The sequence below is a fragment of the Salvelinus namaycush genome, chromosome 30, assembly GCF_016432855.1.
Source record: "Salvelinus namaycush isolate Seneca chromosome 30, SaNama_1.0, whole genome shotgun sequence".
NCBI classification, from domain to species: domain Eukaryota; kingdom Metazoa; phylum Chordata; class Actinopteri; order Salmoniformes; family Salmonidae; genus Salvelinus; species Salvelinus namaycush.
The window spans coordinates 21,385,974-21,412,368 of NC_052336.1; the positions used below are offsets into that span (position 1 = coordinate 21,385,974).

At 46.6% G+C, this 26,395-nt stretch overlaps 1 protein-coding gene across 1 annotated transcript in view; it reads right to left on the reverse strand.

The window, feature by feature from the left end:
* Positions 1-26,395, reverse strand: part of LOC120025052 (cadherin-15-like) — a 64,536-nt gene that overhangs the window by 5,209 nt on the left and 32,932 nt on the right. The gene's annotated exons all lie outside the window — the stretch shown is intronic.

A 26,395-nucleotide genomic window follows, 5' to 3' on the forward strand; every position in this document is an offset into this window, starting at 1 on the left:
ATGAAAAGAAATCACCTTTGTAATAAAGCAAGGTGCTGCGTAAGTTGCACACATGGGGATTTTTTTTTTGTAGCCTAGGACCCGGGAAAATGTTGGCCTTTTTCTACATAATTTTAGATGACTGGAGACTTTACCTCACAAATGATCTAAATGACAGGCTGCTTTTACAGTGAGACAGAATCTGGGATCAATCAATGACGACATTGTCTTGAATCCTTCAATAGCCTAGGCCTAGGTGTGTGGAGACATACACTGAGTATACCAAACATTAGGAACACCTTCCTACTATTGAGTCAAACCCCCCCCTTTGTTTTGGACTCAGAACAACCTCGACTCTACAAGGTGTTGAAAGTGTTCCACAGGGATGCTGGCCCATGTTGATGTCAATGCTTCCCACAGTTGTGTCAAGTTGTCTGGATGTCCTTTGGGTGGTGGACCATTTTTGATACACAGGGGAAACTGCTGAGTGTGAAAAACCCAGCAGTGTTGCAGTTCTTGACACAAACCGGTGCGCCTGGCACCTACTATCCAGCCTGGTCTCATAGACTTAGTAAATGTAAATCCTGGACACTCAAATTAGTATGATATGCTACGTTTGGCAGATGGTTACTTTAGGCAAAAATGAAATTAGGATGGTTGGTCGGGGTGGATGGGTGGAAAAACCTTAGCATTTTAGCTAATTAGCTACATTTGAACTACTTACTACTTTTTATCTACTTTACAACTACTTAGCATGTTAGCTAACCCTTCCCCTAACCTTAACCCTTTTAGTTAACCCTAATCCTAACCTTAACCCTATAACCTCACTTTTAAACTTGACCCTAACCTTAACCCCTAACCCCTAGCCTATCTAATGTTAGCCAGCTAGCTAATATTGGCCACCTAGCTAGAATTCGTAATATATCATACGTTTAGCAAATTTGTAACACAATGTACATTTTACAAATTCGTAACATATAATATGAATTGTAATTCATAACAAATCATACGAAATAGGTGATGAACATCCACAAATACATACATACCATACGAAGTGTAATATACCATACTAAATGGAGTATCTCGGATTCACGTACATAATAATATGAAATGGTCTGAGACCAGGTTGTACTACCATACCCCATTCAAAGGCACTTAAATATGTTGTCTTCCCTATGTCTTCCCTTTAAAAGTGCTTTCCTCACAATCTTAAAAAAGCATGCCCCGTTCAAAAAATGTAGAACCAGGAACAGATATAGCCCGTGGTTCACTCCAGACCTGACTGCCCTTGACCAGCACAAAAACATCCTGTGGTGTACGGCATTAGCATCGAATAGCCCCTGCGATATGCAACTTTTCAGGGAAGTTAGGAAAGCAAAGGCTAGCTTCTTCAAACAGAAATGTGCATCCTGCAGCACAAACTCCAAAAAGTTCTGGGACACGGTAAAGTCCATGGAGAATAAGAGCACCTCCTCCCAGCTGCTCACTGCACTGAGGCTAGGAAACACTGTCACCATCCGATAAATCCACAGTAATTGATCATTTCAATGAGCATTTTTCTACGGCTGGCCATGCATTCCCCATTTCTCCTTCACCCAAATCCAGATAGCTAATGTTCTGAAAGAGCTGCAAAATCTGGACCCCTACAAATCAGCAGGGCTAGACAATCTGGACCCTCTTTCTAAAATGATCAGCTGAAATTGTTGCAACCCCTATTAGTAGCCTGTTCAACCTCTCTTTTGTATTGTCTGAGATCCCCAAAGATTGGAAAGCTGCCGTGGTCATCCCCCTCTTCAAAGGGAGAGACACTCTAGACCCAAACTGCTTCAGACCTATATCCATCCTACCCTGCCTTTCTAAGGTCTTCAAAAGCCAAGTAAACAAACAGATCACCGACCATTTCGAATCCCACCGTACCTTCTCCGCTATGCAATCTGGTTTCCAAGCTGGTCATGGGTGCACCTCAGCCATGCTCAAGGTCCTAAACGATATCATAACCGCCATCGATAAAAGACAGTACTGTGCAGCTGTATTCATCAACCTAGCCAAGGCTTTCGACTCTGTCAATCACCACATTCTTATCGGCAGACTCAACAGTCTTGGTTTCTCAAATGACTGCCTCGCCTGGTTCACCAACTACTTCTCAGACAGAGTTCAGTGTGTCAAATCGGAGGGCCTGTTGTCCGGACCTCTGGCAGTCTCTATGGGGGTGCCACAGGGTTCAATTCTCGGGCAGACTCTTTTCTCTGTATACATCAATGATGTCGCTCTTGCTTCTGGTGATTCTCTGATCCACCTCTACGCAGACGACACCATTCTGTATACTTCTGGCCCTTCTCTTGACACTGTGTTAACTAACCTCCAGACGAGCTTCAATGCCATACAACTCTCCTTCCATGGCCTCCAACTGCTCTTAAATGCAAGTAAAACTAAATGCATGCTCTTCAACCGATCGCTGCCCGCACCTATCCTCTCGTCCAGCATCACTACTCTGGACGGTTCTAACTTAGATTATGTGGACAACTACAAATACCTAGGTGTCTGGTTAGACTGTAAACTCTCCTTCCAGACTCACATTAAGCATCTCCAATCCAAAATTAAATCTAGAATTGGCTTCCTATTTCGCAACTAAGCATCCTTCACTCATGCTGCCAAACATACCCTTGTAAAACTGACTATCCTGCCGATCCTTGACTTCGGCGATGTCATTTACAAAATAGCCTCCAACACTCTACTCAGCAAATTGGATGCAGTCTATCACAGTGCCATCCGTTTTGTCACCAAAGCCCCATATACTACACACCACTGCGACCTGTACGCTCTCGTTGGCTGGCCCTCGCTTCATATTCGTCGCCAAACCCACTGGCTCCAGGTCATCTATAAGTCTTTGCTAGGTAAAGCCCCGCCTTATCTCAGCTCACTGGTCACCATAGCAACACCCACCCGTAGAACACGCTCCAGCAGGTATATCTCACTGGTCACCCCCAAAGCCAAATCCTACTTTGGCCGCCTTTCCTTCCAGTTCTCTGCTGCCAATGACTGGAACGAATTGCAAAAATCACTGAAGCTGGAGACTCATATCTCCCTCACTAACTTTAAGCACCAGCTGTCAGAGCAGCTCACAGATCACTGCACCTGTACATAGCCCATCTGTAAATAGCCCATCCAATCTACCTCATCCCTATACTGTTATTTATTTTTGCTCCTTTGCACCCCAGTATCTCTACTTGCACATTCATCTTCTGCACATCTATAACTCCAGTATTTAATTGCTAAATTGTAATTATTTCGCCACTATGGCCTATTTATTGCCTTACCTCCCTTATCTTACCTCATTTGCACACACTGTATTTAGACTTTTTTTCTATTGTGTTATTGACTGTATGCTTGTTTATTCCATGTGTAACTAACTCTGTGTTGTTGTTTGTGTCACACAGCTTTGCTTTATCTTGGCCAGGTCACAGTTGTAAATGAGAACCTGTCTCCTCCCCTTCATCCACACTGATTGAAGTTATTAAGTGACATCCCTATGGGATCATAGCTTTCACCTGGATTCACCTGGTCAGTCTATGTCATGGAAAGAGCAGGTGTGCTTAATGTTTTGTATACTCAGTATATATTGTACAATGAACAAAAATATAAACGCAACATGCAACAATTTCAAAGATGTTACTGAGTTATAGTTCATATGAGGAAATCAGTCAATTGAAATAAATTCATTAGGCCCTAATCTGTGGATTTCACATGACTGGGAATACAGACATGCATACAGTGCCGTGAAAAAGTATTTTCCCCCTTTCTGATTTTCTGTACTTTTGCATATTTTTGATACTGAATGTTATCAGATCTTAAACCAAAATGTAATATTAGATAAAAGGAACCTGAGTTTACAAATAACCCCTAAAATATGATACTTATTTGATTTATTTAATTAACAGCAATGCAACACCCAATTCCTCTGTGTGAAAAAGTAATTGCCCCCTTACACTCAATAACTGGTTGGGCCACCTTTAGCTGCAATGCCTGCAACCAAACGCTTCCTGTAGTTGTTGATCAGTCTCTCACGTTGCTGTGGAGGAATTGTGTCCCACTCTTCCATGCAGAACTGCTTTAACTCAGCAACAGGGTTTTCAAGCATGAACTGCTCGTTTCAAGTCCTGCCACAACATCTCAATTAGGATTAGGTCTGGACTTCGACTAGGCCATTCCAAACCTAAAATGTGTTGCTTTTTAGCCATTTTCCCTTTATTTTGTGTTTTGGATCATTGTCTTGCTGTATGACTGGTCCGAAGAGTCAAAAGTATAACAAAAGTATAACTTTTTGGACGACACCGGTTCCATAATGCCTGGCGAAAACAATTACTCTCATGTTCATTCTCATTCTCTATCACGCACGCTCTGCCTTTATCTCAAGCACACACTCAGAAACACTCAGACACGTACACACCAGCTGTCACCTATGGATTTAGCTCCTGTGCTTTCCCACCTTCTCTCTTACTCACACTTACAGACTCCCGTTTATGTTCAACTCTGCACCTGACTAGGGGTTGGGGGGGTCACTTTACAAATCCGCTCTGATGACAGAATTCCTCACGCACACTCAAACACACATTCCTTAAGAGAAAAAGCTCAGCATTTAGTGGTAACAAGATGATCACAGATATTGGCAGATAAGTCTTGTCTATACACAAATTTGCGTGCTAAAAAGATACAGAAAAGATAACACCTTTTGTTCTCATTCAGCTTTTCATCATCAATCATAAAGTCTGTAGTAACAACTTGTAATTACAGAGTAATAACATGTTAATACAACTAAACAGAATATGGAACATTGACCATAGCCTATATTCCTCACATGGCTCTTTCCATACATAAAGACATTGATATGAGAAATACATTATTCGATTGAATCACTATTGTGTATTGTGACATGGTGGCCCTTCCCTGTCCCTTAGGCCTGGAGATATGGCACACTGGCACTTTGTCACGCTGCTGTAACGTACAGTCTGAGGAGAATGTCAACTATGAGTGCCATGTCCAGGCTGAGTTAGGAGCAGACTAATCTTAGAGTGCTCTATATTCCTGACCCCGACCCTAAGCCACTGGTGTAGTCCTCCCTACGCTCATACAGAGATGTTTACACTCACATACCAGGCTAGACAGCAAAGCCTTCTCACCTTCCACTATTGCTCTGATCACAGATCAGAGATCAAGCTACGGCCAGTCAGAGGCCAAAGGCCCTGTTCAATCAAAATCTGTAACTGGATGACGCGGTTAAGACTGAAACAACATTCCTGTTGAATTCCTGATTCAACATCTCTACTCAACAACAAAAACTTACTCTGCAACTTATGAATTCAAACGGGCTTTTTTGTTGTGGTGTTACTGGTTTTGATTGAATACCTCAACAGCTCAGGAAGAATAACTAAAGTAAAATAATAGCATATGCTATCAGAATTAGAGAAATAGATGTTGCGGTCTATCCTTGTGAACCAGAACTGACCACTGTGCTCCTGGTTAGTTTTGTGAGATCAGGTTGTTGAACGGGGCTTGAGGTCTACTTTGGAAGGAGCCTGCCACGTTCTGAAGAGGATCGGAAGACAGACCCAGTTAACATCAGTGTGTTGATCTCCTGTGGTCTCAACTCCATCTGGGTGGCAAACAAACCCAGGAGGGCTCTGTAATGTCTTAATCTCTTTTCCAGTTCAGCAGTGACTGGGCTACACCTAGGAGTCATCTTACCAATTAGCACCAGTCACCTCTGACATCTATGGTGAAGGACAGCAGGCCTCCTCTTTCTTCTCACCGATATTAACTGTTTTAGGGACTTTTCCCCAGATACTTTTACACCTTGGCCTCTCACCCTGTGGCCAGCAGTTGCCTGGTGCCTCTTGGGGGTCAACACCCCCGTTAACACAGTGTCCTCAGGAGTACTGCGCTCTGAGGTAGATAGGACTGTTCTCTGAAGTAGGTAGGTAGGACTGCGCTCTGAGGTAGATAGGTAGGACTGCGCTCTAAAGTAGGTAGGTAGGACTGTTCTCTGAAGTAGGTAGGTAGGACTGCGCTCTGAAGTAGGTAGGACTGCGCTCTGAGGTAGGTAGGTAGGACTGCGCTCTGAAGTAGGTAGGTAGGACTGCGCTCTGAAGTAGGTAGGTAGGACTGTTCTCTGAAGTAGGTAGGTAGGACTGCGCTCTGAAGTAGGTAGGACTGCGCTCTGAGGTAGGTAGGTAGGACTGCGCTCTGAAGTAGGTAGGTAGGACTGCGCTCTGAAGTAGGTAGAAACAGACGACTCACAAGTCCTCAACTGGCAGCTTCATTAAATAGTACCCGCAAAACACCAGTCTCATCGTCAACAGTGAAGAGGCTCCGGGATGCTGGCCTTCTAGTCATGGTTGCTGATAATGGGCCTCTGTACGCCTATGTAAATATTCCATTAAAAATCTGCCGTTTCCAGCTACAACAGTAATTTACAACATGAACAATGTCTACACTGTATTTCTGATCAATTTTATGTTATTTTAATGGACAAAAAATGTGCTATTCTTTCAAAAACAAGGAAATTTCTAAGAGGCCCTAAACTTTTGAACGGTAGTGTATATACATACATACACATACCCATATATATATATATTTATACACATAAACATTCAACAACAAGCTTGATATACTAACTATGCGCAGTACCTAAATAAATTGTATTTCAAAATCAGTGTGTATTTCACAATCAAAGCATCCAGGATCTTGTTCGCAGTGTTAGATAACGTTTACAGTCAAAAGGTTTGGGGCAACATTTCCACGTAATAATCGGTTGCTGTGACGAAAATACTGCTCAGACTGACCCCACACTGAGGAGCTGAAGCAAGACTGTCACACTTTCATGGATAGTGCCAGCAACAAGGACCCCTGGCAACTCTCTCAAACGGTTGTGTCTAAAAATAGCTTTGAAAGTGTGCCAATCATTTTGTGAATGAAACTTAGCTGCTAAGAGACCAACATCTGTCCCATGGAGTGGACAATTATTTACTGAAGCTTGGTAAATAGAACATTATGCTGTTGTCTACTATAGTATCCAAGGGTTAAATTATTCAAATTCATGCTGTTGAGTCAAGGGTGCTCAGTCTCTCTCTCACACCCACCCATCCACCCACCATGGGTGGGACATGGTGGGGGAGCATGACTGGATGCCCTTCCATAGAGTGAGAGTTTTATATCTTCAGAGCTATTACAAGCTTGCACCAACTGTATGAGGTATGTCATGAGAGTAGTAACTCTGTTTGAAATGTGTATTTTTGTTTTACAGTAGTAGCTGTTATGTGATAAAACACTTATTTTTGCTTAATTCACTCCATTTACCACAGCAGGTCATAGTCAGTGCAAGATACATATATTTACTGTTACTCATACATATCTAGACAGAAACATCAGGCTTTTACAATTAACAGTAAGTCATAGCTTTAGAGACCTGCCTCTCTAAAGTAGAATATAAAATAGACCCCTGAGTCAGCCATGTGCAAGCTGAGTGGAGGTACAGTCTGTCTATGTGAGCCAGCCAGAGTGCCACAGCATGAGCAGGAGGGGAGAGGGAGAGAATGCAGGCAGCATGCCTGACAATCCCTCTGGCCATGGGGTGGAGGGTCAGTGCCCTGTTCCCCTCATGGTCCTCCCCCGTCACTGTTCCAAAGGCTCTAAATGAGCAGTTCCAAAGTCTTGTAATGAGCAGCTATCTACCTCGCTTCCCACCCCCTCAGCTATGGCTGCTTGGGCCTCCTATTACTTGGGGGTGCTAGCCAGGGTTTCACAAGAGAGGTGTCTGAGCTTCATGACTGCTGACCTAATGGGGACAATGAGAGTTACTTAGGACTCCACTCCCAGAGTGTGGGAGTGAAAATAGCGCTTGTTAATTTGGCGTGGAATTGTATTAAAGCCAGAGGGAGGTTGTACCAGGACCGAATCCACTTCCTCATCTCATCATGTCCCCTTTCTTTCTCTCTTTCAGCTCTGGCTCAGGAGTCTTCCCACCACCCCTACCACCACCCCCACCACCCTTACCACCACCCCTACCACCACCAACACCCCTACTACCACCCCTACCACCACCAACACCCCTACTACCACCACCACCCTTACCACCACCCCTACCACCACCACCACCCCTACCACCACCCCTACCACCACCACCCTTACCACCACCACCCCTACCACCACCACCACCCCACCACCCCTACCACCACCACCACCCCACCACCATCCCTACCACCACCAACACCCCTACTACCACCCTTATCACCACCTCTACCACCACCACCACCACCCAACCTAACACCACCACCCTTACCAACACCACCACCCTTACCACCACCATCACTACCACCACCAACACCCCTACTACCACCCTTACCACCACCCCTACCACCACCACCACCCCCACTACCAACACCCCTACTACCACCACCACCATCACTACCACCACCACCACCACCCCTGCCACCCTTACCACCACCCCTACCACCCCTACTACCAACACCCCTACTACCACCACCACCATCACTACCACCACCACCACCCCTACCACCCTTACCACCACCCCTACCATCCCTACCACCCCTACCACCACCACCCCTACCACCACCACCACCCCTACCACCCTTACCACCACCCCTACCACCCCCACCACCACCACTACCACCACCACCACCACCCCTACCCCTACCCCTACCACCACCCCCACCACCACCACCACCACCACCCCTACTACCAACACCCCTACTACCACCACCACCATCACTACCACCACCACCACCCCTACCACCCTTACCACCCTTACCACCACCCCCACCCCCACCACCACCCCCACCACTACCACCACCACCCCTACCCCTACCACCACCACCATCACTACCACCACCACCCCTACCACCAAGACCACCACCACCACCACCATCACTACCACCACCACCCCTACCACCAAGACCACCACCAACACCACCCCTAATACCAACGCCACACCTACCACCACCACCACCCCTAATACCAACGCCACACCTACCACTCCTACCACCATCACCCCCACCTCTACCCCTTATTCACTCCAGGGTCAGTCCTCTTTCAGAGGGTCATGATAGAAGTCCAAGGAGAGACCATTACTGTGCCCATTAACACTACTGTTTTTGTTCCGTCAGCCTTGTCTGCCACTGCTATTCCCTTATCTCATTCAAAAGAAAATACATTACCTTTTGTGTCAGAGAGAAAACATCATTTGATGCAAGGCATCAGGTGCTCTGAATGAGATGGGATAACAAGTGTCCCATTTCAAAAATGTATTTTCCTGTTCCTTTCCATGTAATGTTTGTCACATCTGTTGTGAATGGAACATGAACACAAAGACTAAATGGAACCTGTTTTCTAACAACATGAAGAGTCCCTATCCGTTGAAGGGTCCACCCCTACCACCACCCTTACCACCACCACCACCACCACACATGGAACATGAACACAAAGACTAAATGGAACCTGTTTTCTAACAACATGAAGAGACCCTATCCGATGAAGGGTCCACCACCACCACCCCTACCACCACCACCACCACCACCACCCCTACCACCACCACCCGTACCACCACCACCATTACTACCACCACCACCACCACCACCACCCCTACCAACACCCCTACCAACACCACCACCACCCCTACCACCCCTACTACCAACACCCCTACCACCACCACCACCATCACTACCACCACCACCACCCCTACCATCCCTACCACCCCCACCACCACCACCCCTACCACCACCCCTACCACCCCTACCACCCTTACCACCACCCCTACCACCCCTACTACCACCACTACCACCACCACCACCCCTACTCCTACCACCACCATCACTACCACCACCACCCCTACCACCACTACTACTACCAACACCCCTACTACCACCACCACCATCACTACCACCACCACCACCCCTACCACCCTTACCACCACCCCTACCACCCCTACCACCCCTACCACCACCACCACCACCACCACCCCTACCCCTACCACCACCACCATCACTACCACCACCACCCCTACCACCAAGACCACCACCAACACCACCCCTAATACCAACGCCACACCTACCACCACCACCACCAACACCACCACCACCCCTACCACTCCTACCACCATCACCCCCACCTCTACCCCTTATTCACTCCAGGGTCAGTCCTCTTTCAGAGGGTCATGATAGAAGTCCAAGGAGAGACCATTACTGTGCCCATTAACACTACTGTTTTTGTTCCGTCAGCCTTGTCTGCCACTGCTATTCCCTTATCTCATTCAAAAGAAAATACATTACCTTTTGTGTCAGAGAGAAAACATCATTTGATGCAAGGCATCAGGTGCTCTGAATGAGATGGGATAACAAGTGTCCCATTTCAAAAATGTATTTTCCTGTTCCTTTCCATGTAATGTTTGTCACATCTGTTGTGAATGGAACATGAACACAAAGACTAAATGGAACCTGTTTTCTAACAACATGAAGAGTCCCTATCCGTTGAAGGGTCCACCCCTACCACCACCCTTACCACCACCACCACCACCACCACCACCACCCATACCACCACCACCATCACTACCACCACCAACATCACTACCACTCCTACCACCATCACTACCACCACGACCACCCCTACCACCACCCCTACCACCACCACCATCACCACCAACACCACCACTACCACCAACACTACCCACACCCCTACCACCCCTACCACCATCACTACCACCACCTCTACCCCTTATCCACTCCAGGGTCAATCCTCTTTCAGAGGGTCATGATAGAAGTCCAAGGAGAGACCATTACCATGCCCATTAACACTGCTGTTTTTGTTCCGTCAGCCTTGTCTGCCACTGCTATTCCCTTATCTCATTCAAAAGAAAATACATTACCTTTTGTGTCAGAGAGAAAACATCCTTTGATGCAAGGCATAAGGTGCTCTGAATGAGATGGGATAACAAGTGTCCCATTTCAAAAATGTATTTTCCTGTTCCTTTCCATGTAATGTTTGTCACATCTGTTGTGAATGGAACATGAACACAAAGACTAAATGGAACCTGTTTTCTAACAACATGAAGAGTCCCTATCCGTTGAAGGGTCCACCCCTACCACCACCCTTACCACCACCACCACCACCACACATGGAACATGAACACAAAGACTAAATGGAACCTGTTTTCTAACAACATGAAGAGACCCTATCCGTTGAAGGGTCCACCACCACCACCCCTACCACCACCACCACCACCACCACCACCACCACCACCACCCCTACCACCACCACCCGTACCACCACCACCATTACTACCACCACCACCACCACCACCACCCCTACCAACACCCCTACCAACACCACCACCACCCCTACCACCCCTACTACCAACACCCCTACTACCACCACCACCATCACTACCACCACCACCACCCCTACCATCCCTACCACCCCTACCACCACCACCACCCCTACCACCCCTACTACCACCACTACCACCACCACCACCCCTACTCCTACCACCACCACCATCACTACCACCACCACCCCTACCACCACTACCACCACCACCCCTACTACCAACACCCCTACTACCACCACCACCATCACTACCACCACCACCACCCCTACCACCCTTACCACCACCCCTACCACCCCTACCACCCCTACCACCACCACCACCACCACCACCCCTACCCCTACCACCACCACCATCACTACCACCACCACCCCTACCACCAAGACCACCACCAACACCACCCCTAATACCAACGCCACACCTACCACCACCACCACCAACACCACCACCACCCCTACCACTCCTACCACCATCACCCCCACCTCTACCCCTTATTCACTCCAGGGTCAGTCCTCTTTCAGAGGGTCATGATAGAAGTCCAAGGAGAGACCATTACTGTGTCCATTAACACTGCTGTTTTTGTTCCGTCAGCCTTGTCTGCCACTGCTATTCCCTTATCTCATTCAAAAGAAAATACATGACCTTTTGTGTCAGAGAGAAAACATCCTTTGATGCAAGGCATAAGGTGCTCTGAATGAGATGGGATAACAAGTGTCCCATTTCAAAAATGTATTTTCCTGTTCCTTTCCATGTAATGTTTGTCACATCTGTTGTGAATGGAACATGAACACAAAGACTAAATGGAACCTGTTTTCTAACAACATGAAGAGTCCCTATCCGTTGAAGGGTCCACCCCTACCACCACCCTTACCACCACCACCACCACCACCACCCGTACCACCACCACCATTACTACCACCACCAACATCACTACCACTCCTACCACCATCACTACCACCACGACCACCCCTACCACCACCCCTACCACCACCACCATCACTACCACCACCACCACCAACACCACCACTACCACCAACACTACCCACACCCCTACCACCCCTACCACCATCACTACCACCACCTCTACCCCTTATCCACTCCAGGGTCAATGTTTGTCACATCTGTTGTGAATGGAACATGAACACAAAGACTAAATGGAACCTGTTTTCTAACAACATGAAGAGACCCTATCCGTTGAAGGGTCCACCACCACCACCACCACCCCTACCACCACCACCACCACCCCTACCACCACCACCACCGCCACCACCCCTACCAACACCCCTACCAACACCACCACCACCCCTACCACCACCACCCCTACCACCACCACCACCACCATCCCTACCACCACAAACACCACCACCACCCCTACCACCACCAACACCACCACCACCCCTACCACCACCACCACCATTCCTACCACCACCCCTACCAACACCCCTACCAACACCCCTACCAACACCACCACCACCCCTACCACCACCACCCCTACCACCACCACCCCTACCACCACCCCTACCACCACCACCCCTACCACCACCCCTACCAACACCCCTACTAACACCACCACCACCCCTACTACCACCACCACCACCCCTACTACCACCACCACCACCCCTACTACCACACCTACCAACACCACCACCATCACTACCACCTCCACCACCCCTACCACCCCTACCAACACCACCACCATCACTACCACCACCACCACCCCTACCACCCCTACCACCACCACCACCCCTACCACCCCTACCACCACCACCATCACCACCCCTACCACCACCACACATGGAACATGAACACAAAGACTAAATGGAACCTGTTTTCTAACAACATGAGAACCTATCCGTTGAAGGGTCACTAATTGGTCAATGACTCAACTGGTGAAAATGGAGATAACACCAAAGCCCGTTACAACAGTGGCTCTTTCCCAATTCGTCTTTCCTTCATCTTCGTGTCCTTCCTCCTCACTTCACATTGGAGGAGAAGATCCAAGGCCCCTGCACTTAGATGTTTGAGAAAAAGGTGAGGCGAGTGGATGCCAGCAATCAAGGAAATATAATTGGGAAAGAGTCATTTGGAAAGATAATCTCTGGTAACAGTGCACAGGCAGAGTGGTTTTAATGTTGTCTGCCCCTGTAGTGGAGACCCTTCCTGTTCCTGAAACCCAAGTCTGTGTAAAACAGAAAGCATCCACACAGACAGAACAGGCCTGTGTTTCAGACACTGAGCATCTGTACTGAGTGATTTCTTCCAATGAGCATGAACTCAGCACCGGCTGCTGCTTTATGGACGGATTTGTCCCTGATTTCATGGTTTAGGGAGTGGCCGCCTCCTCTTTCCGCACGGGGATTACTGAGCAGGACAAATGGCATCAAGTACGCATCTGGGAACAGCTGCTGGCCAACATGACTGCCTCTATGTACAGAGCCCACGCTCTGTAGGCAGGCCAGTTCAATACAACCCTCTTTCTTTCCCAGGGATATTCTCAAAAGCAACACAGCCTTCCACCTATAGGGGTATACCGTATGTAGTAGGTGTTCGTGAAACCTCACCAGCCACTTTCCACTCACTGAGTTGTAACACATCAAACTCACATAGGTTAAACTTACACACAGAGCTAAAATAGTTATCTGATGTGCTGTATGTAACTTGAGTAACTAGGATCTCAGGTTTGAAAGATCTTGTTCTGTGGTTTTAGGTCTCTCACATTGGTCCATTCACAAATAGATTACTGGAAGTCTATGGATAATCCAAATCATGAATGTACGGTCCTTCAAGTGTAGAGTGGGCATTGGGCTATAGTCTATTGCTGGGGGTCCTGGTGTTCTTGTTTTTTGGTACGTGTTACACATTTTGTGGTGCAAGCTAAGCCCCATGGGTTGCGTCATCACATACATTTAAAGTCGGAAGTTTACATACACCTTAGCCAACTACATTTAAACTCAGTTTTTCACAATTCCTGACATTTAATCCTAGTAAAAATTCCCTGTCTTAGGTCAGTTAGGATCACCACTTTATTTTAAGAATGTGAAATGTCAGAATAATAGAAGAGAGAATGATTTATTTCAGCTTTTATTTCTTTCATCACATTCCCAGTGGGTCAGAAGTTTACATACACTCAATTAGTATTTGGTAGCATTGCCTTTAAACTGTTTAACTTGGGTCAAACTTTTCGGGTAGCCTTCCACAAGCTTCCCACAGTAAGTTGGGTGAATTTTGGCCCATTCCTCCTGACAGAGAAGGTGTAACTGAGTCAGGTTTGTAGGCCTCCTTGCTCGCACACGCTTTTTCAGTTCTGCCCACAAATCTTCTATAGGATTGAGGTCAGGGCTGTATGATGGCCACTCCAATACCTTGACTTTGTTGTCCTTAATCCATTTTGCCACAATTTTGGAAGTATGCTTGGTGTCATTGTCCATTTGGAAGACCCATTTGCGACCAAGCTTTAACTTCCTGACTGATGTCTTGATATATTGTTTCAATATATCCACATAATTTTCCTCCCTCATGATGCCATCTATATTGTGAAGTGCACCAGTCCCTCCTGCAGCAAAGCACCCCCACAACATGATGCTGCCAACCCCGTGCTTCATGGTTGGGATGGTGTGTCACGATCGTCTTTGGGTGAGAGATTGGACCAAGGCGCAGCGTGTGGAAAGTACATCTTCTTTTTAATTGGAAGAAGGACAACGAAACAAAACACTATACAACTAAACAAACAAAATAACAAACTGACGACCGTGAAGCTATAATAACAAAATGGTGCTGACACTGACCATTACATACTGACATAGACAATTACCCACAAAAACCTAGTGCCTATGGCTGCCTTAAATATGGCTCCCAATCAGAGACAATTAATGACATCTGTCTCTGATTGAGAACCCTTCAGGCAACCATAGACACAGCTAGACTTCTATACTAAACATAAACCCAACTACTCTAATAAACCCCCTAACCTTACAACCACCCTAGACACTACAAAAACACATACATTCACCATGTCACACCCTGACCTAACTAAAATAATAAATGAAAACAAAGATAACTAAGGCCAGGGTGTGACATAACCCCCCCCTTAAGGTGCGAACTCCGGGCGCACCAGCATAAAGTCTAGGGGAGGGTCTGGGTGGGCGTCTGTCCACGGTGGCGGCTCTGGTACTGGTCGTGGTCCCCACCCCACCATAGTCACGACCCGCTTTCGTAGCCTCCTCCAACTGACCACCCGCCAACTTAACCCCACTGGATTAAGGGGCAGCACCGGACTAAGGGGCAGCACCGGACTAAGGGGCAGCACCGGACTAAGGGGCAGCACCGGACTAAGGGGCAGCACCGGACTAAGGGGCAGCACCGGACTAAGGGGCAGCACCAGGATAAGGGGCAGCACCAGGATAAGGGGCAGCACCAGGATAAGGGACAGCACCAGGATAAGGGGCAGCTCCGGACTGAGGGACGGCAGCTCCGGACTGAGGGACGGCAGCTCCGGACTGAGGAACGGATCCTGGCTGGATGACGGCTCTGGCGGATCCTGGCTGGACGGCTCTGGCGGATCCTGGCTGTACGGCTCATGGCTGGCTGACGGATCTGGCTGCTCATGGCTGGCTGACGGATCTGGCTGCTCATGGCTGGCTGACGGATCTGGCTGCTCATGGCTGGCTGACGGATCTGGCTGCTCATGGCTGGCTGACGGATCTGGCTGCTCATGGCTGGCTGACGGATCTGGCTGCTCATGGCTGGCTGACGGATCTGGCTGCTCATGGCTGGCTGACGGATCTGGCTGCTCATGGCTGGCTGACGGATCTGGCTGCTCATGGCTGGCTGGCGGCTCTGGACGCTCATGGCTGGCTGGCGGCTCTGGCAGATCCTGTCTGGTTGGCGGCTCTGGCAGATCCTGTCTGGTTGGCGGCTCTGGCAGATCCTGTCTGGTTGGCGGCTCTGGCAGATCCTGACTGACGAATGGCTCTAGCGGCTCCTGACTGACTAACGGCTCTGACGGCTCGGGACAGACGGGCGGCTCTAATGGCTCGGGACAGACGGATGGCTCAGACGGCACTGGGCAGACGGATGGCTCAGATGGCGCTGGGGAGACGGATGGCTCAGATGGCGCTGGGGAGACGGATGGCTCAGATGGCGCTGGGGAGACGGATGGCTCAGATGGCGCTGGGGAGACGGATGGCTCAGATGGCGCTGGGGAGACGGATGGCTCAGATGGCACTGGGCAGACGGATGGCTCTGGCCGGATGAGGCGCACTGTAGGCCTGGTGCGTGGTGCCGGAACTGGAGGCACCGGGCTAAGGACACGCACCTTCAGGCTAGTGCGGGGAGAAGGAACAGGGCATACTGGACCCTGGGGACGCACATTAGGCCTAGTGCGTGGTGCCGGAACTGGTGGTACCGGGCTGGGGACACGCATCTCAGGGCTAGTGCGGGGAGCAGCAACAGGATGCACAGGACTCTGGAGACGCACAGGAGGCTTGGTGCGTGGTGCCGGAATTGGTGGTACCGGGCTGGAGACACGCACCATAGGACGAGTGCGTGGAGGAGGAACAGGGCTCTGGAGACACACTGGAAGCCTGGTGCGTGGTGTAGGCACTGGTGGAACTGGACTGGGGCTGGGAGGTGGCGCCGGAAATACCGGACCGTGCAGGCGTACTGGTTCCCTTGAGCACCGAGCCTGCCCAACCTTACCTGGTTGAATGCTCCCCGTCGCCCGACCAGTGCGGGGAGGTGGAATAACCCGCACCGGGCTATGTAGGCGAACCGGGGACACCATGCGTAAGGCTGGTGCCATGTATGCCGGCCCGAGGAGACGCACTGGAGACCAGACGCGTTGAGCCGGCTTCATGGCACCTGGCTCAATGCCCAATCTAGCCCTACCAGTGCGGGGAGGTGGAATAACCCGCACCGGGCTATGAACACGTACAGGAGACACCGTGCGCTCTACTGCGTAACACGGTGTTCGCCCGTACTCCCGCTCTCCACGGTTAGCCTGGGAAGTGGGCGCAGGTCTCCTACCTGCCCTCGGCCCACTACCTCTAAGCCCCCCCCCAAGAAATTTTTTGGGTTGACTCACAGGCTTCCTACCGCGTCGTCGTGCTGCCTCCATTCGCCGGTATCCCTCCTCGCACTGCGCCAGAGAATCCCAGGCGGGCTCCGGCACTCGCCCTGGGTCGATCGCCCACCTGTCGATCTCCTCCCACGTAGTGTAGTCCAGATTACGCTCCCATTGCCATTCCTCCTTGCGCTGCTCCTGTTGCCGCTTATCACGCTGCTTGATCCCGCATTGGTGGCTAATTCTGTCACGATCGTCTTTGGGTGAGAGATTGGACCAAGGCGCAGCGTGTGGAAAGTACATCTTCTTTTTAATTGGAAGAAGGACAACGAAACAAAACACTATACAACTAAACAAACAAAATAACAAACTGACGACCGTGAAGCTATAATAACAAAATGGTGCTGACACTGACCATTACATACTGACATAGACAATTACCCACAAAAACCTAGTGCCTATGGCTGCCTTAAATATGGCTCCCAATCAGAGACAATTAATGACATCTGTCTCTGATTGAGAACCCTTCAGGCAACCATAGACACAGCTAGACTTCTATACTAAACATAAACCCAACTACTCTAATAAACCCCCTAACCTTACAACCACCCTAGACACTACAAAAACACATACATTCACCATGTCACACCCTGACCTAACTAAAATAATAAATGAAAACAAAGATAACTAAGGCCAGGGTGTGACATGGTGTTCTTCGGCTTGCAAGCCTCCCCCTTTTTCCTCTAAACATAACGATGGTCATTATGGCCTAACAGTTCTATTTTTGTTTCATCAGACCAGAGGACATTTCTCCAAAAAGTACCATCTTTGTCCCCATGTGCAGTTGCAAACCATAGTCTGGCTTTTTATGGCGGTTTTGGAGTAGTGGCTTCTTCCTTGCTGAGCGGCCTTTCAGGTTATGTCGATATAGGACTCATTTTACTGTGGATATAGATACTTTTGTACCTGTTTCCTCCAGCATCTTCACAAGGTCCTTTGCTGTTGTTCTGGGATTGATTTGCACTTTTCCGCACCAAAGTACGTTCATCTCTAGGAGACAGAATGCGTCTCCTTCCTGAGCGGTATGATGGCTGCATGGTCCCATGGTGTTTATACTTGCATACTATTGTTTGTACAGATGAACGTGGTACCTTCAGGCATTTGGAAATTGCTCCCAAGGATGAACCAGACTTGTGGAGGTCTACAATGTTTTTTATGAGGTCTTGGCTGATTTCTTTTGATTTTCCTAATATGTCAAGCAAAGAGGCACTGAGTTTGAAGGTAGGCCTTGAAGTACATCCACAGGTACACCTCCAATTGACTCCAATTATGTCAATTAGCCTATCAGAAGCTTCTAAAGCCATGACATCATTTTCCAAGCTGTTTAAAGGCACAGTCAACTTAGTGTATGTAAACTTCTGACCCACTGGAATTGTGATACAGTGAATAATAATAATAAGTGAAATGATCTGTCTGTAAACAATTGTTGGAAAAATTACTTGTGTCATGCACAAAGTAGATGTCCTAACCGACTTGCCAAAACTATAGTTTGTTAACAAGAAATCAGTGGAGTGGTTGAAAAACGAGTTTTAATGACTCCAACCTAAGTGTATGTAAACTTCTGACTTCAACTGTACTTGTTCCTTTAACTCACAGTAAGACACATGTCCGTGGGGCCGGCGGCAAACTGTGACTAACTGGCATTCCCCATGGCTATTTCAATGATCTATTACAACCATCTTCTACAGCTGATGTCATTTACCATGTGGTTCTCGAATTGGATACACTAGTAAAGAAAATGTGACTCAGATAGTTGCCCTTACCCATTTCAGAACTTTGTCAGCATAAAAATATACAGTAGGCTACACACTTTGCCATCATAAATTCAAAGTCATTGCTTAAAACATTGTTTGAAGTCTTTCTATCCATACTTTTGGAGATTAATTTAGCTGCAAACCTGCAACATCCATAATAATTTCAGGCCATTCAACAGAAGAGGTTACTGAGGGATAATTGTCTAGGTCTCCAACCTGGGTTCCATTACATGTATAAACAGCCCTGACGGAATGAGTTATGTTAGTAAAATGTCTGTTTACAATGTCATCCATTATGTGTCTAATAATGGTGTTGATGACAAGCCTGCTAACAGTGGAGCCCCGATTTCCGCCTGATGTATAAAACATCAGCATTCATTGGTCGTTTACAAGAGTATTCATCATCTGATCTACGACGGTTCTGAAATGTTTAGATTAGCCAATAGCCACGTTCACCTCTTCACATGATGTGTATCACTTCTATTGATGAACATCTGTTTATGTTATGTCAACAAAGCATATCATTCAAATTAAAACATAAACTATAGATTTACTAAATAAACAGTGTCCCACCACAGCCCTAACTCCTGCACTGTGGAAATATAGGACAAACACAGCTAAAACTACTTCCACTTAAATCACATTTAAACTGCTTTAAATAACACATATACATCCAAGTTAAAGTCTGACAAGCAGACTGTGAGAAAATATCAAATGTAGCCCTTTGTAGCTTAGTTGGTAGAGCATGGTGTTTGTAACGCCAGGGTAGTGGGTTCAATTCCCAGGACCAGCCATACGTAAAATGTATGCACGGATAACTGTAAATCGCTTTGGATTAAAGTGTCTGCTAAATGGCATATATATTATAGCCTGAAGTTGAAATAGCTCCAACTCTGTGTGATTTAAGAAAGTGTAGGCCATAAAGTATGTAGAGTGACACCAGAGTAGTATGATATTTCCTACCTGACCAAGGCCAGCCACCAGCACACACAGCACTGCCAACCCCCTTGATGCCATCTCCTGTGCCAGCATGCGATCTTCTCAATGAACCCCAACACGTACTGTACCCAATGACCACAGTGGCACCTCTTTCTCAAACCAGTTTTAAGAGAAGCACAGGGTTTCTCACGGTACTGGGCAATGGAACCAAATTTCTCAAATCCAAACCCCCTGTGTGTCTCTCTCTCTCTCTGGGCAGTGAGTGCAGAGGCGATTGAGTGACAGCACATGTGCATGGGAGGGCTGAAGTCTGAAATTCTAACCCCTTAGCCCTCAGAGTCTCCAACTGGGACACACCCCAGCTATGGGAAGGGAAGTAGGGGGGTCACTAGATGCAGAGAGAGAGAGAAAGGCGAGAGAGAGAAAGATGGATATATTGAGATAGGAGATAGCAAGAGCAAGAGAGAGAGCGAGAGACAGAGAGAAAGAAAATTGTAAAGAGGGGAGAAAAAGAGGAAAGGAGAGATGGAGAGAAACAGGAAGAATAAGAGAGACAACTATATAGTGAGGGAACGAGAGAGAAAGAGGGAAATAAAGGAGTGTGGAGAGGAGAGCGGAAGAGCAGCTGGTGGCTGTGCTGTGTTGAGAGAGCCCTGGTGAAGGTCAGTCCTCAGCAGCAGTGTTCAGTCTGTCACTGCTCTGCTCTGGCCTGCCTGCTGTACCTGACCCTGGGCCACACAGCCCAGGAGGAGCCTCTACTGTATGTACACACTCACACTCAATACTGCACTCACCCTCAATGTACTAATGAAATATTCACTGTCGCAAACAGAACTCATGTCCAAATCTACGTCATCTGACTGAACTCCCTGAATTCACTTAGTGAAGCTCTTCTCTCTACCGTTCTGAACAGGTCATCTGCTTTTCACTAACTCTGTCACAGACACAAGCCTGTTGCCTAGCTGGAGGTAATTAAATGTCCTAAGGGTGCATATGGAACCTTTACTGTCTATGCAGTTCTGTTATGTGTATGTTGGGCGCTCAGAAAGACAGACCATTTTCCCAACACCCTTTCATCTTCAGCTGTTTGGAACACCATGTCAAAGCAGCGGGTGAAGAAGATCTACTGCTCTCTGTGCATTATAGTATGGCACTTCTTTTATGGCAGTGGGGAATCTTTCAATGTGCTGAATCTCTCAGAAAAGCATCCTTGAAGGGTGGCTGACTGCTGTTGTGAGGAATCTTTAAAGAGCAGCGAGGAGGAGGTAGTGTTGTTAAGTTTGTAGAGATGTGGAGCTAGGCATCTCACTCAGTCCAGACTGTTGTTTTTCTCCTCGGAGATTGCTGCTCACTTACTGATCTCTGTTTTTCACCCTCTGTGCTGACTGCTGATTGATATGAGGCGGCCAGAGGTGAGGAGAGGGGAGACTGAGGGAAAAACGGGGAAGCAGCGTGGGATCTGAAAACCAGACTGTTCTCCACGCTACTCTCAATGTTCATCACCCCTGTCTCTGTGTGTTCTCTAGGGTCTGAGGTTAAAATGGGTAGCTGGGAGTAAACACCATTACGACTTTACACCAGGCACTTGCACAGATAGTAGTCAACCTGTGCCCAGCACATTTCCCCTTGTCCTCCCACTCGCCAAGTGTCCTTTTGGAGGATGGTCTAATTTTTTTGTATAAAGTTTTGTCGTTGTTGTTCTGAACCCATTGCCCACAAGTCGTTGTGGCGTTGTCAAGTTCGCAACACCCCATCCGTTGGTTGCGCCTAATCTACACTGTACTGAAACACGCATGGCTTGAGATGCTGTCACTGGTCAAGTGTGCGTCGCTAGCTACCTAGTTTACATATCAACAGTACTGTCACAGCAGAATAATTAAGTAATAAAGCCCGAGCAGCCGGTGTTTGGAGGATATGTTGTTCGTCAAGGGCCTCCAAACACCGGCTTCGAGGGCATTATCACATTTATAGAATGGGTTACCAACATATTCAAATAATGATTGACATATTTTCATTAAAAACGTTATTTTGATGAATTTATTCATCAAGTCCCGACACAAATCTAGGGTTGCTACCCAAGCCGGCTGGTCATTCGTTCTATCGGTTTGGTTGCTAGAGACACGACCCAGTCGTTCAGTCTTTTTGTTCTGTATCTATGGATTTGATTGCATTTGTTTAAGCAGTCTTCTAGTGGCATTTATTTGGATACATCCATAACAATGAGCTAATGAGGCGCGATTTCGGCCTCGTTTCGTTTGACCTTTTTTCAATTTACATTTCTGTGTAGATATCCATACAAATTATGCCAGCTGATTCATAATTTAGACTGTCTGAGAAATGCTGCCTGCCTGTCTGTCTCATCCCGACTCCCGACATGTTCATTACTATGGGACAGCTGGAGATCGAATTTGAATATTGAAACAATGTTGCAAACGTCGGAGAGACAGACAGCAAGGTTTATACAAATCTCCACTGTTGAAAACTAAATGTTAGTCTAAAAGAAATGTGAGATAATGTCTTGATGCTTTTAATAGTGGAGATCAAGTTTATAAACTGCTTGGCTGATGAGACAGTGGATTGCTCAGATGGAACAGAGTAAATAGGTATTTTAAGTCATAGATTTAGCCGGTGGTAACTTGTGGAATAGACACCGGCTGGAATTCAGTTTTAACCAATCGGCATTCAGGATTAGACCCACACGTTGTATAACATTTGATTAACACTTAATATACTGTACATCATCAGTATATTAACATTTGGTCTGTTTGGCTGATATGTTCAGCAGAGAGAACCAGAATGACCGGCCTGGTCTCATAGACTAGATGTAACATAGTAAATGTAAATCTGGGACAGTCAAATTAGTATCATATGTTACGTTTGGTAGGGTTATATAAGACAGAAGGTTACTTAATTTACTGCAGCAGGGTAAATCAGGGTCACACAGAGTGTTTATTAGTAGTCTTAAAGAAATCTACTTGTAAACAAAAGTATACACCTCACAGACATGGTTATGGGCAACAACAACAAAAAGAAGACACTTGTACCATGTCAGATATAGAGTTGAAATGTATAAAAAAAAATGTAGTTTGCATCCCAATATAACACTCTAAATGCATCACAGAAGACTGAAATATAACTAAACCGTAAAAAAATATATATATATTTATTCATTATGAAATTATGAAAAAATGTATAACATTCCACCCATGAGGCCATTAGAGGGAGATTTGGTCGTTTGACTGCAAGAAAGGGCTACAGCAAAAATGAAAGGCGGGTGGCTGGTGGGGGTGGATTGGTGGACATATAACGCAAACGTCTAGCAACCCAAAGGTAAGCGTTAGCCACCTAGCTACCTAGCTAACGTTAGCCACAACAAATTGAAATTCATAACATATCATACCTATTGCAAATTCGTAACATATTGTACAAATTGTAATTCCTAACATATCATACGAAATGGATGATGGACATCCACAAATTAATACATAACATACAAAACGTAAAATATCATACAAAATGGAGGCAGACAGATTTACATTTACTATGTTACATTTACACCTGAGTCCAGGTTCCAGCGACAGAGGGGAGCGGCTGGATCAACGACCCTCCCTCCGACCCAACTCCATCCCTTCCTCAGTCGACAGCAGCAACACAGGTAGGCCTAGTGTATACTAAAATATCCACACAAGACACTAACCAGCCAGCCATATATCTTGAGTACAATTATTAAGTTATTATTTAAAAGCATCACAATCAGTAAAAAAAAAAAAATCGAGCTAGCTAAGATTTACATCAATCATCAACATCAATGATCAGCTGGTAGCCCACCCTCTTTTCCCAATGTCAATCATGTCTTTAGGAAGCACTGTTACTAGCTTGCTTACAATTTGTGATGAGTGTGTTGTTGCAGAAATAAATAGGCCTATGCCCTTTTTTCAGTTTGAGCACCTAGCCCCTGAAAGGTCTGTGCACGGCCCTGCATTACACCATGTTTCCCAATGTACTAAAGCTGTCCATCCAGCATGGTTCTGGGAGGCAAGATCCACAGTTACACTGTGGTTTAAAGGTTGTTTAAATCTACTTGTGTGGGGCAGTGGAATTATTATGGAAGAAATAAGGTGATTTGTAGCAAAAGTGTGAAACAGACTATTGAAACTAATGTAAAAGTTGAAGTGTGTTAAAGTTTAAGTATATACTGGGCACACTGGTTGAATCAACGTTGTTTCCACGTCATTTCAATGAAATTACTTTGAACCAAAGTGGAATAGATGTTGAATTGACTTCTGTGCCCAGTGGGTACAGTAGGCCTATAACAAGAGTGGAGATAGCTGGTGTGTTGGCTAACCCTGGTATGTGCGATGAATGAATGTCTGTCCATGAATGTGTCTCTATGTGTCTGTGGAAGTTCCTGGGCTGACTGAGGGATGAATGTGCAGCACCTGTCTCTGTCACGTTAGTGGAGCAGCTGGCAGGAGCCGTCCCATTCCCCATTCCTCCACCCCCGCATGCCCTTTATCATGCCTACAACACAAACTCCATCCCCCCATTCCTCAGCCAGACCAGGGGGGGTGGAGAGGAGGTGATTGGATTCCCTTCTGAACAAAGGGAAATAGTCTACTGCCCACTTCTGGCCATCCATGGTCTCACGCCAACTCTACATTTCTCGTTGCACTAGCTGAGTTCCAGTGCTTTCTCATTGTACAAAGTATAACCCCAATATGCCATTTTTTGTAAGCAATACAAAAAAACTGTTATTGTCACAGATAATTAAAAAAAATATTATTCTTTATTTGACTCTTTTCTACATTGTATAATACTAGTAAAGAGATCAAAACGATGAAAAAACACATATGGAATCATGTAGTAACTAAACAAAGTGTTAAATAACAAATATATTTTAGATTCTTCAAAGTAGCCACCCTTTGCCTTGATGACACTCTTGGCATTCTCTCAACCAGCTTCACCTGGAATGCTTTTCCAACAGTCTTGAAGGAGTTCCCACATATGCTGAGCACTAGTTGGCTGCTTTTCCTTCACTCTGCGGTCCAACTCATCCCAAACCATCTCAATTGGGTTGAGGTCTGGTGATTGTGCAGGCCAAGTCATCTGATGCAGCACTCCATCACTCTCCTCCTTGTTCAAATAGCCCTAACACAGCCTGGAGGTGTGTTTGGTCATTGTCCTGTTGAACAACAAATGATAGTCCCACTAAGCGCAAACCAGATGGGATGGTGTATCGCTGCAGAATGCTGTGGTAGCCATGCTGGTTAAGTGTGCCTTCAATTCTAAATAAATCACAGACAGTGTCACCAGCAAAGCACCCCCACACCATCACACATTCTCCTCCATGCTTCACGTTGGGAACCACACATGCAGAGATCATCCGTTCACCTACTCTGTGTCTCACAAAGACACGTCGGTTGGAACCAAAAATCTCAAATTTGGACTCATCAGACCAAAGGACAGATTTCCACCGGTCTAATGTCCATTGCTTGTGTTTCTTGGCACAAGCAAGTCTCTTCTTCGGTAACTCTGAATCTTCCTTTCCTGTGGTTGTCCTCATGAGAGCCAGTTTCATCATTGCGCTTGATTGTTTTGCGACTGCACTTGAAGAAACTTTCAAAGTTCCTTGAAATTTTCCGTATTGACTGACCTTCATGTCTTAAAGTAATGGATGGACTGTCATTTCTCTTTGCTTATTTGAGCTGTTCTTGCCATAACATGGACTTGGTCTTTTACCAAATAGGGCTATCTACTGTACACCACCCCTACTTTGTCACAACACAACTGATTGTCTCAAACGCATTAAGAGGGAAAGAAATTCCACAAATTAACTTTTAACAAGGCACATCTGTTAATTGAAATGCATTTCAGGTGACTACCTCATGAAGCTGCTTGAGAGAATGCCAAGAGTGTGCAAAGCTGTCATCAAGGCAAAGGGTGACTACGTTGAAGAATCTCAAATATAAAATACATTTTGATTTGTTTTACACTTTTTATTATACAATGTGGAATATAGTAAAAATAAAGAAAAACCCTTGAATGAGTAGGTGTGTGCAAACTTTTGACTGGTACTGTATGTATTAACTAAGAAGTAGTCAAGCATTTGAGAAGAACAGAAAAAGTCCATCAAAAAGATACAGAGAAAATGTCAAGCAGAAATGATGAGATCAGTCATTTCTGGTGTTAATCATGCTTGATAACTTTATT